The sequence below is a fragment of the Ailuropoda melanoleuca genome, chromosome 4, assembly GCF_002007445.2.
Source record: "Ailuropoda melanoleuca isolate Jingjing chromosome 4, ASM200744v2, whole genome shotgun sequence".
In the NCBI taxonomy this organism is placed as follows: Eukaryota; Metazoa; Chordata; class Mammalia; order Carnivora; family Ursidae; genus Ailuropoda; species Ailuropoda melanoleuca.
The window spans coordinates 89,983,145-89,998,230 of record NC_048221.1 but is presented as its reverse complement, the minus strand read 5'-3'; the positions used below and the strand labels follow the sequence as shown (position 1 = coordinate 89,998,230).

Sequence of the window (15,086 nt, the reverse complement as noted above, 5' to 3'; positions counted from 1 at the left end):
CCAGAATGTGATTAGTGAATTAGTGAATATTTCATGTGAGCTTGAGAAGAATGGGTATTCTGCTGTTGTTGAATGAAACAGTCTATAGATGTCAATTATATGCAGTTGATTGATGGTGCTGTTGAGTTCAACTTTATCCCTAGTGAATTTCTGCTTGCTGGATCTGCCCATTTCTGATAGAGAGGTGTTGACACCTCCAACTCTAATACTGGATTCATCTATTTCTCCCTTCAGTTTTATCAGTTTTTGCTTCAAGAATTTTGACACCTGTTGTTAGATGTATTCACAGTACGGATTGTTATGTCTTCTTGAAGAACTGACTCCTTTACCATCATGTAATGTCCCTCCTTTCCCCTGATAATTTTCCTTGCTCTGAAGTTGGTTCTTTGTGAAGTTAATATAGTTATTCCATTCCAAAATTATTCTATGAGTCCAGTATCACCCTGATACCAAAAGCAGATAAAGACACCACAAAAAAAGGGAACTACAAGCCAATATCTCTGATGAATACAGATGCAAAAATTCTCAACAAAATATTAGTAAATCAAATCCAACAATACATTTAAAAAATCATATACCATGAGCAAGTGCGATCTGTTCCCAGGATGCAAGGCTGGTTTCAGTATTCACAAAACAATCAACATGATACAGCACATCAATAAGAGAAAGGATAAAAATCATATGATCATTTCAGTAGTTGCAGAAAAAGCATTTGACAGAGTACAACATCCATTCATGATAAAAACCCTCTGCAAAGTAGGTCTAGAGGGAACACACCTCAACATAGTGAAGGCCTTATATGAAAAACCCACAGCTAACCTCATACTCACTGGTGAAAATTTGAACGCTTTTTCTTCAAGGTCTGGAACAAAACAAGGATGTCCATTGTCACCACTTTTATTCAACATAGTACTGGAAGTCCCAGCCACAGCAATTAAACAATAAAAAGAAATAAAAGGCATCAAATTGGTGAGGAAGAATTAAAATTCTCACTCTTTGTGGATGACATGATACTATATATAGAAAACCCAAAGGACTCCACCAAAAAATTATTAGAACTGATAAATGAATTCGGTAAAGTTGCAGGATACAAAATCTGCTGTATTCCCATACACTAATAATGAAGCAGCAGAAAATGAAATTAAGAAAACAACCCCATTTACAATTGCTCCAAAAACAATAAAATATCTAGGAATAAATTTGACCAAAGAGGGGAAAGACCTGTACTCTGAAAACTGTAAAACACCAATGAAAGAAATTCAGGACAATGCAAAGAAATGGAAAGACATTCCATGTTCATGGCTTAGAAGAACAAATATTGTTAAAATTTATATAAAACCCAAAGCTCTGTGATTTAATGAAATCCCTATCAAAATACCAACAGCATTTTTCACAGAACTAAAACAATCATAATATTTGTATGGAACCACAAAAGATCCTGAATGGCCAAAGCAATCTTGAAAAAGAAAAACAAAACAGGAGGTATCACCATTCCAGACTTCAAGTTATAGTACAAAGTGGTAATAATTAAAACAGTGTGGTAGAGGCATAAAAATAGGCATATAGATCAATAGGACAAATAGAAAACCCAGAAGTAAACCCATAATTATATGGTCAATTGATTCTTCGCCAAAGGAGGAATGAATAAACAATGAGGAAAAGACAGTATCTTCAACAAATGGTGCTGGGAAAACTGGGCAGCTACATGCAAAAGAATGAAACTAGACCACTTTCTTTCACCATAAATACAAATAAACTTGAAATGGATTAAAGACCTAAATGTGAGACCCGAAACCATAAAAATCCTTGAAGAAAGCATAGGCAGTAATTTTTCTGACATTGACCATAGCAACATTTTTCCAGATGTATCTCCTGAGGCAAAAAAAATAAAAGCAAAAATAAACTATTGGGACTACATCAAAATAAAAAGTTTCTGCACAGAGAAGGAAAAGTCAACAGAACTAAGAGACAACATTTGTATCTTTGGGGTAAATACCTAGTAGTGCAGTTGCTGGGTCATAGAGTAGATCTATTTTTAACTTTTTGGGGAACCTCCATACTGTTTTCCAAAGTGGCTGTACAAGCTTGCATTCCCACCAACAGTGTATGAGGGATCCCCTTTCTCCACATCCTCACCAACATTTGTTGTTTCCTGCCTTGTTAATTTTTGCCATTTTAACTGGTGTAAGGTGGTATCTCATTGTGGCTTTGATTTGAATTTCCCTGATGGCTAGTGATGTTGAACATTTTTTCATACATCTGTTAACCACTTGTATGTCTTCTTTGGAGAAGTGTCTGTTCATGTCTTCTGCCCATTTTTTTAATGTATTATTTGGCTTTTGGGTGTTGAGTTTGAGAAGTTCTTTATAGATCTTGGATACCAGCCCTTTATCTATACTGTCATTTGCAAATATCTTCTCCCATTCCGTGGGTTGCCTCTTAGTTTTGTTGACTGTTTCCTTTGCTGTGCAGAAGCTTTTTTATCTTGATGAAGTCCCAAAAGTTCATCTTTGCTTTTGTTTCCCTTGCCTTTGGAGATGTGTCTTGAAAGAAGTTGCCGTGGCCAATGTCGAAGAGGTGACTGCCCAAGTTCTCCTCTAGGATTTTGATGGATTCTCGTCTCACATTTAGGTCTTTCATCCATTTGAGTTTATCTTTGTGTATAGTGTAAGAGAATGGCCCAGTTTTATTCTTCTGTATATAGCTGTCCAATTTCCCAGCACCACTTATTGAAGAGACCATCTTTTTTCCATTGGATATTTTTCCCTGATTTGTCAAAGATTAGTTGACCATAGAGTTGAAGGTCCATTTCTGTTCCATTGATCTATGTGTCTGTTTTTGTGGCAATACTATGCTGTCTTGATGATCACAGCTTTGTAGTATAGCTTGAAGTCAGGCATTATGATACCCCCAGGTTTGGTTTTCTTTTTCAACATTCCCCTGGTGATTCAGGGTTTTTCCGATTTTCATTGAATGTGATGTGCATATGTGTAGGGGCTTTTTTGATTGGGTTTTTTGTTTGGTTGTTGTTGTTGTTGTTGTTGTTGTTTTTGGGATTTACTGTGCTGGTATTCTCTGAGCTTCCTGGATTTTTGATTTGATGAATGATATCAGTTTGAGGGAAATTCTCAATCATTATTGTTTCAGTTCCTTTCTTTCTTCTCCTTCTGGTATTCCCATTACATATACATTATATCTTTTGTAGTTGTCCCACAGTTCTTGGTTATTCTGGGGTTGTTTTTTTTTTTTTTTTTTCAGNTTTTTTTCTCTTTGCTTTTCAGTTCTGGAAATTTTACTGACATATCCTTAAGCTCAGAGCTTTTTTCCTCAGCCATACCTGTTCTACTTATGAGCCCATCAAGGGCATTTTTCATTTCACTTACAGTATGTTTTTTCTCTAGCATTTCAATTCCTTTAAAATTTCCATCTCCCTACTTGTATTACCAATTTGTTCTTGTATATTATTTACCTTTCTCATTAGAGCCATTAGCATATTAATCATAGTGGTTTTAAATACATGGTCTGATGATAATTCCAACATCCCTGCCATACCTGGATCTGGTCCTGATCCTTGCTGTTTCTTCAAACTGTGCTTTTTGCCTTTTAGCATGCCTCCTTATTTTTGGTTGGATGGTGGACATGATGTACTGGGTAAAAGGAACCGTGGTAAATCCACCTTTAACAATGCAGTGGTAAGGTGTGAGTGGGGGAGGAAAAGCATTCTATGGTCCTGTGATTATATCTCAGTCTGTTAGTGAGTCTGTGCCCCTGGACTATGAACTTCATAAGTGCTTCTCAGTTTTTTAATTTTTTTAACCCCCGTAGGTAGCACAAGCTGACCAGAGTTGGGTATTTCCCTTCTCCTGGTGATTTAGGCTCTGATAATAACCCAGTAGACCAGGCTTTTATAAAATAGCTTCTCTTAAGGGAAGGTTTTATTAGGAAGAACAGAATGCTCTAGCATATTTCAAATCGTTATTTTTCCCCTCCTTCTGCCAAATGCCTGAGGAGATTTTTTTTTTTCTATGATTTTCACTGTGAGAACCTAGCTGAGTGAGCTCCTAGAGATAAAACTCACCAAAGTGTGAAGGCCACCCTATGACTGAGCCTCCATGGAATTTTTATGTCTCTGACTTATCCACATTGAGCCTCTAGCAACTCATCAATTCCAGTCCAGGTTTCCTATCCTGATACTGGTTCCCGTGGAAGTTTCTGCTCCTGGGTTTCTGGTCCTCAGAGTTCTGTATCTACCTGCTTGTCTCTCCAATTTTAGGGGCAGAATTCAGTTCTGGGACCTTACTGGTCTGACAGATCTAAGAAGAGTCATTGATTTTTCAGCTTATTCAGCATTTTACTTGTTGTTAGGACAGAGTGATGACTCCATACTCCTTACATGCTAGACCAGGGAACTTCTTTTTTAACAAAATCACCATCATGGTTCAATGAGAAAGAGAAAGAAGCCAGAGCTTGAGAACTGGGTTCAAAACCCCGTGTTCCCTCGTGTTTGTTACTGACCTGTGGGCAATTCAATCCACTTGAGTTCACCTTCCCCTTCTGTAAAAAAGAGATATTGATATGTAGTTTTTCAAATATGTATATATTTGTGTATATATATATATATATATGAATGTGAATATATATTCACATTCATATTCTAGCCCAGGATCTGGTGAGTCATAAGTCTTCAATAATTGTTAGTTCCTTTCCCCTTCCTCTTATCAGTTGCCACAATAAACCACTTAATCTCCCTGAGGCTATTTTTTCATCTTTCAAATGGGGATAATGATGCCTAAGCTTATAAACTTACAGGACTGTTTTGATAATCAAAGAGTCAATGTATGTTATCATACTTAAAAAAAAAACAGGATAAGTTATTAAACAAAGACAAGGCAAGAATATTAGCACCATAATAATAATTATTACTACCATTACAAATATTCAAGGCTGTGCCTGACTCACCTGTCTTTATGAGGTTTAACACTAAATCAGCAAAGTCTTACATGATGATCCAGCCTGAGCTATTTTCCAAACCAAACTGATCATTTAGTTGCTTTAACATTTTTTGTCTTCAATAATCAAAGCTCTTTGTCTCCAAGAATTTGTATGACTTCTCAAGTTTTCAGTTACCTTTCCTGAATTTGATAAGCCCGTGCAATAGAAGGCTGAAAACAAAAGGCTACCGTTCTCCCTGCTCTGGCTCCAAGGGAGAGTCACTCTGTCTTAGGTTCACAAGTGCCAGAATTTTGCCCACTCTCTACTCCCTGCCAACGAAGATGGTTTTGAGTGATGCAGCATTTAAACCATTGACTACTCCTTAAGACCAAGGGATCGCAGCGAGCATTCTAAGCCCTGCACAGGAAGGGCACAGGAAGGCAGAAAGAGACCTCAGAAACTGTTCACTGTTTGTCTCCATCACCTCCATCATCTTCCCTGTCCAGGGCTTCTCATTTGTCAGAATGTCCCACTCAGTCTTTTGACCCTGCCAGGTTGAAGTGACTAACCAACTGTTTCCAATATTGCAAGATCTTACCACAGTTATCTTTGTCTCACTACTCAATGACTTCCATACAATATTCTCCTGGACCTCATTCCCTCTGGGCTGCCAAATTAGGTCTCTGTCGTGCATTTGAAGCCTCAGGAGGCTACCCCACAACCAGCACGTGCCTTCCCTTTCCCTGCATCCTTTTCTGCTACTTCAAGGGAAAGGGTACTGCATTGTCAGCTGATACGAAGCATCTTGCATAATTACTCAACTAAACTGTTGCCATGATGTCTGTCTTAAAAAAAGAAAGAAGAAAGAAGAAAGAAAGAAAGAAAGAGAAGAAAGAAGAAAGAAAGAAAGAAAGAAAGAAAGAAAGAAAGAAAGAAGAAAGAGAAAGAAAGAAAGAAAGAAAGAAAGAAAGAAAGAAAGAAAGAAAGAAAGAGAGAAAGAAAGAAAGAAAGAAAGAAAACGAACTCCTAGTGCCTGATCTTGCCCAGTCAGCAGTTTTCTTTACGGCGCCGTTCATTACTGTCCTCGCATTAATCCCGTGCACTGTAATGCCTCCCCAGTATGAGCTTTCCTTTCCTCTTCATATAGTCTGCTTTTCACTGTAGCTGCTGAGCAGCATAAATCAATGCAATGCGCACCATAAACACCACAAGTGCTAACCCTGCCAATTGGCTCTCTTTAATTGGTTTCAGCTAAAAACCTGTAAACCTATTTGAAGTGAGAGAGCAGACAAATCAAAGGCAAGATGAATGACCTGAAAGCCCTCACTGAGCCAGGGGTTGCGAGCTCCAACATGGTATTTTTCATCTCTGTCGTGGGTTTTTTCCATTTCTCTCCGGATCCTTTTTACATCCCAGGTATTATGCTTCAGCTGCCTCCACATTTATAATTACAGAAAAGAAAGCGTAAATGCTCCAGAGGCCGAACGGTGCACTTTAGCGAATATGCCGACGGAGAAAGCAACTTGAATAGAATACATACCCCCCACAATGAGTGTTATATTGGCGATTTTTCATGGTTCTCTTCTTTACAAGTAAACTCAAGCCCCGAAGAATTCTCCCTTAGATGTCACATACGAATGGCAGATTCGCTGGACATTTTTATCACCATGCTGAGTTTTTAAAACCCATGCCTTTGTTTCAAAATGCATTTACGTTTCGATTTGCATTGCTATAGGGACTGCCTATGGTTCAGATATTATCCATTTGTTTATCCACAGTGACAACAGTGCCTCGGGTACTGCTCGGTTTCCAGAAGTCCAACATTCTGTTGAGGCTGAGGAGATTGGATAAAGCCACTTCACCTGAGGGAGTCCTGGTTAAGGGTCTAAGGGAATGGCCTCTTCACTAGACCCTTCCGGTGTTGGCACCAATCCACTTTCTTCCTATTGCCTCAGGTGAAGACTCTAGTCAAGCAAATTACCTAGTCTGTGATCAGAGCCACTGAGCCAGGGACCCTTTTCTAGAAGGTTCCAAGTCTTGTCAAGCATGCAGTGGTATTTGAACAGGAGAGCTCATGTGTTCAACCAATGATAATTAAAAATGTGTGTTAAAGCAGCCACAGAGTAATGCCCTGGGTAGAAACATAGCAAGGTTGACACTCATAGAAGGGCTTGTCAAACAGTAAAACATCCATACACACACACACACACACACACACACACACCATCAGAGGAAAGGAGTGTTCATTGGGCATGTGTTTCAGAAGTGCAGTCTGTGTCTCACAAGCAGGGCCCTCTCCTAGACAGTTGCCACATCTAAATTAGCATTTCAATAACACAATCATTTCATCGCACTCTTGAAACCACTTTTATCTTCCATTTTATTTAAATAGTGACTGCGGCCAAATTTTATGAGAGGCTAGATACTAAGGCAGCCCCAAACTCAATTCATAAATCTTACACCCAATTCAGAGAGCACAAATGCAGTCATCTGGCATGTTCGTTCAGATCTTTCTTTAGTGTTATTTTATGGTTCTCATTAGCAGCCCCCAAAATGCTACTGGCAAAATTTTCAGGGTTCATTGTGAGGTTGAATTTCTAGTCACACCCTCAGGATGAGGCTAATGGTATAAGGTGTCTCCTACCCAGTGTTAATATACATACAGAAAGGAGATCACCACTGGGGTATTTTTAAACCTAACCAGTCATCAGGGCATGTCCTTCGATCAGAGACCCAGAACAGGACATACAGAACATCTCATTACAATATGTGCAGGTCAAGGTAAAATAATGTGGAAGCACAGAGCTCAGTGCTCCTGGTTTTGATGAAGTCATCATCAAAATGATCTCTTTCCCTGAGTTTTTGCCTCCCGTGATGGCACTCTACCCCTCCTTCCTTAACCCTCTCCTTAGGTAACACAGGCACAACTTCATCTATTTTAAGTACTGAGTTTCCCATTTTAGGATGCCTTGAGAAGCTGTTTTTAAGCTGATGGATCAGAGAATATTCCATGATACTGGTACGCTGTTCAATATAAAAATTTTCCCAGTCTGTTTAGTTGCTGCTATGTAGATGAGGAAGGGGGCAGGTGGGGAAGCAGTTGGGTGTATGATATCTAGCAATAAACAATTGAAAAGAGGTTTTTTTGTAGCCTGTATTACAAATTTACTAAGAATAGAAAAAAAATCACCTCATCAACTCTGTTTCAGTGAGTTGAGCTATTTAGAGTATACCACAACACGACAGCCAGGGATTTTCCACAGATGAGCTCACCTGGGTGTTCAGAGGACTATCAATTTTCTATAGTTTGTTCATAAACACACAGAAACAGGTAAGTTTCCCAGCACAGAATTTCCTTCCTAACTTTCTTTTCCCTAAACATCCCTACCTCCACCAAATCGGGGGCGGGGGTGGGGGGACAGTTGTCTGGGTTTTGGCAAATACCATGTTGACAACCCTCATCTAATTGTAGGCTCATTAGAAGGAGATGTTGAAAGTAGAATTCTTCTGATCTGCCATTCTGCCTTTTCTTTTTCTTTTTTCTTTCCACGGCTCATTTCATGTTTAATCTTTAAAGTTAAGATAAATCTCTACAGGAAAAGCAAAATATCCCTTTAATGCAAGTGTATACATAGCTTAACCTTTTCACAAAAATAATTTTCATTTAGCTAAATAGCTTAAATATAATACCACTGAAAGAGACTAAATGCGAGATTGTAGAAGGCAGAAGGATGGTGCCAATTTCTAGCTATGATTAAGGTTTTACTATACTTGAGTCACCATGATGTTGAATGAGTCTACCTTGTGATGGAATGAGCTGGGGTATGTGTTCAGATTGGGGGGTTTATTGAGAACGTAACAGTGCTGCTTTTCTGGTAACAGAACTTGTTCATGTTCACTCTTTTTATCCCTGCCCTGAATCAAAACACATTCATGATAATACAGTCAGAGAACATTTCAAGAAGACTGAAAAACCACTGGTGTTTCACCACTTCCAAAAAGACAACACCTTTTTATTCCCTAACACACTCATGTATTCTAGCCAAGTAGCCCCTTCAAAGTTCTAGGCAGTGTTCCTTCTCTGGAGCCATATAATTTGTTTTGGGTGAAACTGATCCATGCACCTTTCCTTCTAACTTCATCATCCTGTTCCTATCTACTCCATAAATCTGTACGTTGTGACAAGGTGTGCCAGACACCTTGTCTCCCACCAATCTGTGAAACTGAACAAAGGAAACCTCATTTAAAATGGAGTTGGAAGGCCAGAAGGTGGCGCTCTCATGCCCTATTACTTGGCATACCTTGCAGTTCCCAGCAAGAAGCAGCTATACTTTACTATCCCGTAAGAAGGGAGGAAGATTTTCTCCTTGCCTGGCAACAGCCCAGCCAATGAGAGACTGTCATAACTCAGCCAATGAAAAGCCCAGTTTACTTCAGTGGCCTTTTGGTTTATAACAGCCCCTCCCAACTCCCCACTTTCCTCTATAAAAAAGCATTTCTCTCTTTTTGTTTTCAGAATTTGCCTATGGTTTGGCTGCATGTGGCCTGAATGTCTCAGACTGCAATTTTCTGCCATTCCCGAATAAACCCATTTTGCTAGCGAAATAACCGGCTGTTTTATTTTTAAGTTTAACAAGTCTAACTGGTAATTCTGAGCCAAATGCCCCCGCCACAGTTCAGAACAACCATCGCTATCTAGGTACTTTGGGGTTTTGTGCCTTCACAATCCAAATAAATTTGGAAAGTTTTCCCAAGTCTCCAACCAGTACTTTGCTTGTCATGGAGAGGCAAATGAAAGGGAAGACTTGACTTGACGTGGCAGTATTATTCCAGACATCTGCCCTTTCTTTGTCTTCTTTTTGAATGTCAACCAAAAGCATATTTTCATCTTTTAATAAGAATTATGCAGTGAAAGTGAGATTGGCTAAACTTCTGGACAGCATTCCCCAGTGGCTTCCAAAATAAATGCATCAACATTCCTATTTAGCACCACCTGCAAGAAAAGTCTATGGTCAGCGTTCAGGCTTAATAATGTAAAAATGAAAATTATTAGTTGGGAAATAGGTTTTGGGATCAGGTCTATGGAGGATAACTTTAAACAGAAACATTCCTCTTGGAGACAGCCTTCAGAATGTCTTACAAGCATGCTGTATTTGGAATTTATCTACTAGTTTCATCCCCTTTGAGTCACACTCATTCTTCTAAATCAAACGGCCTTCAAACACAAACTCAACAATGTGAAGTAAGGTAAATCTATTCTGTATCAGCTTTTCCCAACTGAATTTTCTCCAGAGAATTAAGCCCCACAGAAAATGATTCAAATGACCTTTTTCTCAATTCTCCCAAGGAAAGATACTTTGCTAGTACTGTTCTAGATGCAGAGTAAATAAATGGATTCTTTACTTGCAATGGGTGCCTTAGGGCCTTAGGACTTAATTCTTTAGCCAGCCCTGAGAAGGGTTGCTGGATGTTTTAAAGAGCATGGAAACGTCACAAACTAATCCATGCTGCAAGGGCCTCCGTGTCCCTAGACATCACTAACGTAACTACCGTACAACAACTCTTACTACTAGTGGTAGGAAGACAACAGAGAAAGCTTCCATGTGCTGACCAGTCACTGTACTAAGCACTTAAAACTCACCTACTCATTTAAACAACACAACAGCTGTATGAGATGAGTATTATTATTATTATCATTCCATTTGACATCTGGGGAGATGATAGTTGGAGAGGTTAACTGGCAAATGTCACATTTGAACCTCGTGCTTGTCTGCCTCTTCACCACCAGGAGACAGGAGGAGTCACGCATACTGTGACAGAGGCAAGAGAGAGGTAGGGTTAAGGAGGTGACGGAGCTGAGGAAGCTGAGTCACTTGTTGGAACAAGCAGAAGAAAGGAGGAGGTCAAGATGGAAGGCAGGCTGGTTAATGATCATGGCCAAAAAGAGCAAGGCACCAGAGAAGAAAAAAAAAAAGGCCAGGAAGAGGACTGGGACCCCAAAGCTAGAAATCAATGGGAATCAGACCAGTACTGGCATGTGCTGAGGAGGCTCCCATGTCTCAGAGCTCTAGAGCAATAGTTCAAATCAAAATCAAAAGAGCATTTTAAAATGGTGAGTAGATCCAATTTCTTCCTTTTGAAGAAAGTATAAGGATTTGAACAACTTTCTTCTCTCATTTCCCCCCACTGCCTACCCCAGCCTTCTTTTGATTCCCAAAGGACAGTGTGTCTAATACGACTCTCCAAACACAGTGTATGGAGTAAAGAAGAAAGTGGGGCATGTCAGTCAAAAAAACGGAAGCAGCACAATGGCAACTGCAAATCAACTGCCTAGAGATGAAAGCTACGTTCAAGGTAGAAGCTCGTGGCTGCAAACCCAGTGGTTTCCCTTTATGTCTGAATACATCTCTGTCCCAAATTTTCCCCTCAGAGAAGATCTTATTTTTAAGATTTTTTTTTATTATGAAAATCAACTAATTTCTGTTTTCAAAAAAAGCACTTAGATGCTCTGAGAGTTGAAACTGAGTACTCTGGATGGAGACATCCATGTGAAATATCTCCTTTTTCCCATTTTGTAGAACTATTTCACCAATGGATTGAATTGCTTTGATGGTAAGAGACTCACTTATTTAAAATTCTTCTCAACTTTGGAACTGTGGTGTTGGGTATCAGGGATATGGTATTTTTCTTCTTTTATGGCATTTTGTTGGATATACGACTTCATAGATTATAAGATGCACCATTATTTTGTGTACCACTAACAAAAAAGAGCTGCTATTCAAACTATAACTGACCACTAACTGGAAGAGACATCCTGGTTTTAGAGATGTTAAAATGTGGAAGGAAAATGTGTCTCAGAAACAATGAAATATGGTGACTCTTTGTAATTTATTGCAACTGCCCACACAGTCCATATCCCCCTCGGGGAGTTTGGGTGCTGCTCTATTAAATCATACATCTGCCTTCTGCTGACTAGGGCAGCCCTGCCGAGGGACCTAACACCACTGCTGCTGCTTCCTGCCTGACTTGGGTCTCAGCCCTGTGAGCTGAGGACTATGGTCCACAGCTCTTGGACAACCCCCGGAAAACTAGCACAGGGCCAGACACAGAGAAAGCACTCAGTCGTAGCTTTTTCTGTTTGCAAAGTCTTTTGAAACCAGACCTACAGAAGCCATGTTCTCTGTTCTGACACATGCCACATGCATGAGATAGGCAGAGCAGGGCTTATTACCTGTGCTTTACAAAAGAACACGGAAGTGCCCAGATTAAGTAGCTCTACACGCCCCAGGTCACCCTGGGAGCAAATGGCGCTGCTTTTGGAAAGTCCATAGTGTCTCACTCCCCGAGCAATACTTTTTCTTTTTTCTGTTACCTCTCTCTGCTCCCAAACTAAAATGCCAAATCTGGCGGCTCCATCTGGTATTTTCCACCATTCTGGAGACCGGGGAGCAGCACCACAAGACCTGGTCCCTGTGTGGCTGCCCAGGGCACCTCAGAGCCAGGGCCTCTGGGATGCCTGCTCCCGCCTCTCTGTCGACCTTGCCTTCCCTAACCGCCTCCCTACCCTCCCATCCCCGCCACCCACCAGAGTTCTTGCCTCACAAGCCAGGGAGCAAAGAGAGTCATAGTCAAGAATTTAGGATTTGGATTCCCTATGAGTATTTTCTGAAATATATATGTATATAAATATTATAAGAAAAACTAAGCTCAAATCCTAAAATACCTGATTTCTTCTTATTGAGGTGTAGAAGTAATGGCAACACCACAAATTGATTTCATGAGCCCAATAGGCTTTACTCTATGGAAGGAAAAAAACCACTTAATGCATATTAGCTTTTCACTTCTCTTTCCTTGCTGCAAAAGGGAAGATTCACTAGCAGAAATCAGAGCGTTCAACTTGTGAAGATTTAGGAAAGAGGAGGATTATGGGAGAGAACTCTCCCTTGATTCGAATCCCTTTTACCCCCTCCCCCTTTTTTTCAGAAAATGAAGAAGACTATTTTTTTCATAAAAGGGGTCTCAGATGGGATTGGGACGTCATGGGTGTCTCACTATAATGATACACTTTCTTTCCTGTTAAATAATAAAATATGCTGTAGAGTTGCACAACTCCTCAGACCCAGGGACCATTAAACCAGGCTCATCAAGCACCATCCATGTGGAAAGACGTGGATATATTTTTACCTGGCACATACATATTTCATTTGCAGCTGCCTCACAACGCTTGCTTCCTTATGGACTCACACTCACTCCTTCCCAAAACACAGAAGAGGGAAGGAGAGGAAGGAGGGACGAAGGGAGGGAAAGAGAGAGGGAAAGATGGAGAGAGAAAGAATCAATTTTATTGATGACAGAGAAAAAAAGACTTCTAATATCTGTAAAGAAACCAACATGAAAGAGTATGTAGAATTCTTAATAATGTAACTCCTAACTATTTTTTATTTCGTTTTGCTTTCACTTAGAAGGTGAATTTTTAAGTGGCTTGATTTTAGCTGCTACAGGCTGGGTTTATAGTCACTTTCTGTTCTATTAATTGGGAATGATTTTATCTTTATTTTTATCAGAGCTTCATTTTTCTTCCATTTTGGCCCCCAAAACACCAAAACCTTATGCTTACGAAGGACCTGTTGAGGCTTATATGTTGAAGCCAAGTAAAGATACAAATCACGAATTCCATTGCAAAACCCACTAATTGTCATATTTTTGTGGAAGACTCTAATTAAATCCCATAGGAAAAGAACACCATGCAGTGGAAAAAGAAAAATCAGTCATTTAAACAACTCTGCTAAGAGCTTAAAATAGACACAGAAGAACATCCTAGAGTTCCTTTTTTTTTCCCCAGGCAAGGATAAGAAAAATCAGGAACACAGAAATGTTAGGCTAGATAATAATATTCTAAGCATCTGAAAGGTAGCATCTATAAAAACTTTATGAGATGTGCTAAATTTATTCCAGACAAAAATCGTCATCGACTGACTGCCTGTTAGATTGTCTTTATTGTCTTTCTTTCTTTATAGAGCTGTCACAGGGAGATTCCTCATGCTCAGCCAATCATGGAAGATTCCTTAAAAACCCTAGAGAAGAAAGAGATTGGTACATCAACCTAACCCATGCAGATGAAAACCTCTCCTCCGCTTCTACTGATAACAGCTGCCCAAAAAAACCGAGCGTCTTTTATGAGACAGTCTTCAACAGAACAAATGACAAATCCCCCCAAACATAAAACAGATTCTCACAAAGGAAAAGCAGTAAACTCGAACCACAAAACCCTCACAAGGTTGAAAATATCTTTCTCACAGATACGAATGTGAAAAGAGACATCAGAAATGTCTTCTTCGTGATTTAGATGTCCCAGATTAGGAAGGTCAACTCACAAATTTTGCATCAGCGCTCTGACAACACTCGCAGAAGTCCCAGGGCCAGGTGCCCTGTCCAAAGCCATGCTCCATTCAGACCTGATCAGGGATACTTGTTTGATCTCCCCGACCTTGGTCATGGTATTTCCAGACTGGCCAGGAATGAGAAAAGGTATGTGAAGGGAGAGCTGGTTCGAGAGCTCCCTGGATTCCAATTCCCTCGTGCCTTGTCCAAAAGCAGGACAGTGTTCTGCAAAGCTCTCTCTCTCTCTCTCTCTCTCAGTGCTCTACCACTGCTCCAAATGGGCACAAGGGCCCCTCACCCCCCCAACTCCATGTGAGTTTCCTATGTGTTTATAAAGCAAAGTGAGGCTTCCAGAAGCTTCCAGAAGTGGACCTCAGCCTCTGGCCCTCCCCCACCTCATCCCCACAGGGCCCCACCCTTTCCCTTCCCCACCCCTGCTTCAACAAGGAGAGCTGCCTCCCTCTGTTGGAGACTTAGTCTTCCACCTGGGATTCCGCCTGGGCAGGCACCTTGCTCCGGCAGCAGTACCACGTCTCACCTGCACCGTGACGCTTTCCTCTTTGCCAGCATGTTCTCCTCTACGTGTACTGTGGATCTACATATAATACAGATCACTCCCACAGGAACAATTTTTCAAATTCCCTGAGGTTGTGTTACCGTATCTATCACCCTGCTCTCCTATTCCCTTACAGCTTCTTGGAGAGTGGACTGGCTCCCCCAAAAATCTAGCTCCCATCCCCCTCTCCTGACAGGGCTCTTGTCCAGGTCAGTAA

At 40.4% G+C, this 15,086-nt stretch overlaps 1 long non-coding RNA gene across 1 annotated transcript in view; it reads left to right on the top strand.

Annotated features, from left to right (window-relative positions):
• Positions 1–14,007, top strand: part of LOC117801793 — a 263,968-nt gene extending 249,961 nt beyond the window's left edge. The window contains exon 3 of the long non-coding RNA XR_004624503.1: positions 13,950–14,007. This is a non-coding gene — a long non-coding RNA (uncharacterized LOC117801793). The remainder of the gene's footprint in view (positions 1–13,949) is intronic.
• The last annotated feature ends 1,079 nt before the right edge of the window (positions 14,008–15,086 follow it).